Here is a 2,500-nt window from a genome sequence, read left to right on the forward strand (position 1 = left end):
AGCCGCACGGGGCACCCCCCTTTTCCTCTCTCGCGCTGCACTCGAAGGGCTCACAGGCCACGAGCCTTCCCTCTCGGCGGCGGGGACCGCCTCAGCCCTCTCGCAACTCGGCAACCGTCGCTGGAGCCCGCCGCCGGCTCCGCGGCTCCGCGCTTCCCGGCACCGGGGACACGCTCCGCGCGGACCGCCTCAGCCCTCTCGCAACTCGGCAACCGTCGCTGGAGCCCGCCGCCGGCTCCGCGGCTCCGCGCTTCCCGGCACCGGGGACACGCTCCGCGCGGACCGCCTCAGCCCTCTCGCAACTCGGCAACCGTCGCTGGAGCCCGCCGCCGGCTCCGCGGCTCCGCGCTTCCCGGCACCGGGGACACGCTCCGCGCGGACCGCCTCAGCCCTCTCGCAACTCGGCAACCGTCGCTGGAGCCCGCCGCCGGCTCCGCGGCTCCGCGCTTCCCGGCACCGGGGACACGCTCGCCTGGCTGCCGAGAACGTGCCGGGAAAGCGCCGTATCGAACGCGCCGAAAAAAACATTTTGTCAGAGAACCGGAGTCGGGACCGGGCCTTACCTGCCCTCGCAAGCCGCCCTAGGTCGCTCGCAGGCCGGCCACTTAGCGCTGGGGGCGCCCGGGAGTAGAGCTCCGGAACTCAGCGCTTGCTCACCCTCTGCCCTACAGTCGTACCGGTAAGTCAGGCGGCGCCGGAGAGCCGAAGAACAGCCGCCCCTCCTACCGGGGCGGGGCGCGGAAATGGCCGGCCTTTACGATGACGTAACTGGAGGCAGCGCAACAGAGCGACCCCTCTCGCCGCTCCACAGGAAGGCCAGGGAGAACAGGTCTACCGCTTACCACCCGGAAAAGGCGACAAGGGCACGCCGGAGACGAGTAGACCGGCCGGCCGCGGGCGGGGCGGCGACCTCGGCGCGGCCTCCCGGAGCCGGGTAGACCGGGCGGCCGCGGCCCGGAAGGCGGGCCCGCGGGCCGGGCGGCGACCTCGGCGCGGCCTCCCGGAGCCGGGTAGACCGGGCGGCCGCGGCCCGGAAGGCGGGCCCGCGGGCCGGGCGGCGACCTCGGCGCGGCCTCCCGGAGCCGGGTAGACCGGGCGGCCGCGGCCCGGAAGGCGGGCCCGCGGGCCGGGCGGCGACCTCGGCGCGGCCTCCCGGAGCCGGGTAGACCGGGCGGCCGCGGCCCGGAAGGCGGGCCCGCGGGCCGGGCGGCGACCTCGGCGCGGCCTCCCGGAGCCGGGTAGACCGGGCGGCCGCGGCCCGGAAGGCGGGCCCGCGGGCGGGGCGGCGACCTCGGCGCGGCCTCCCGGAGCCGGGTAGACCGGGCGGCCGCGGCCCGGAAGGCGGGCCCGCGGGCCGGGCGGCGACCTCGGCGCGGCCTCCCGGAGCCGGGTCGACCGGGCGGCCGCGGCCCGGAAGGCGGGCCCGCGGGCCGGGCGGCGACCTCGGCGCGGCCTCCCGGAGCCGGGTAGACCGGGCGGCCGCGGCCCGGAAGGCGGGCCCGCGGGCCGGGCGGCGACCTCGGCGCGGCCTCCCGGAGCCGGGTAGACCGGGCGGCCGCGGCCCGGAAGGCGGGCCCGCGGGCGGGGCGGCGACCTCGGCGCGGCCTCCCGGAGCCGGGTAGACCGGGCGGCCGCGGCCCGGAAGGCGGGCCCGCGGGCCGGGCGGCGACCTCGGCGCGGCCTCCCGGAGCCGGGTCGACCGGGCGGCCGCGGCCCGGAAGGCGGGCCCGCGGGCCGGGCGGCGACCTCGGCGCGGCCTCCCGGAGCCGGGTAGACCGGGCGGCCGCGGCCCGGAAGGCGGGCCCGCGGGCCGGGCGGCGACCTCTGCGCGGCCTCCCGGAGCCGGGTAGACCGGGCGGCCGCGGCCCGGAAGGCGGGCCCGCGGGCCGGGCGGCGACCTCGGCGCGGCCTCCCGGAGCCGGGTCGACCGGGCGGCCGCGGCCCGGAAGGCGGGCCCGCGGGCGGGGCGGCGACCTCGGCGCGGCCTCCCGGAGCCGGGTCGACCGGGCGGCCGCGGCCCGGAAGGCGGGCCCGCGGGCCGGGCGGCGACCTCGGCGCGGCCTCCCGGAGCCGGGTCGACCGGGCGGCCGCGGCCCGGAAGGCGGGCCCGCGGGCGGGGCGGCGACCTCGGCGCGGCCTCCCGGAGCCGGGTAGACCGGGCGGCCGCGGCCCGGAAGGCGGGCCCGCGGGCCGGGCGGCGACCTCGGCGCGGCCTCCCGGAGCCGGGTCGACCGGGCGGCCGCGGCCCGGAAGGCGGGCCCGCGGGCCGGGCTGCGACCTCGGCGCGGCCTCCCGGAGCCGGGTCGACCGGGCGGCCGCGGCCCGGAAGGCGGGCCCGCGGGCCGGGCGGCGACCTCGGCGCGGCCTCCCGGAGCCGGGTAGACCTACTCGCCCCTCCGAGACCCCCGCAGCCGGCAGACTCCCCTTTGCCGCGAAGGCGCCCTCCCCGGCCTGGGAGCGCTGGACGGCGGCTGCCAAGATGGGCCGGCCGCTACCGGGC

The sequence above is a fragment of the Apteryx mantelli genome, unplaced genomic scaffold (genome assembly GCF_036417845.1).
Source record: "Apteryx mantelli isolate bAptMan1 unplaced genomic scaffold, bAptMan1.hap1 HAP1_SCAFFOLD_124, whole genome shotgun sequence".
Lineage (NCBI taxonomy): Eukaryota > Metazoa > Chordata > Aves > Apterygiformes > Apterygidae > Apteryx > Apteryx mantelli.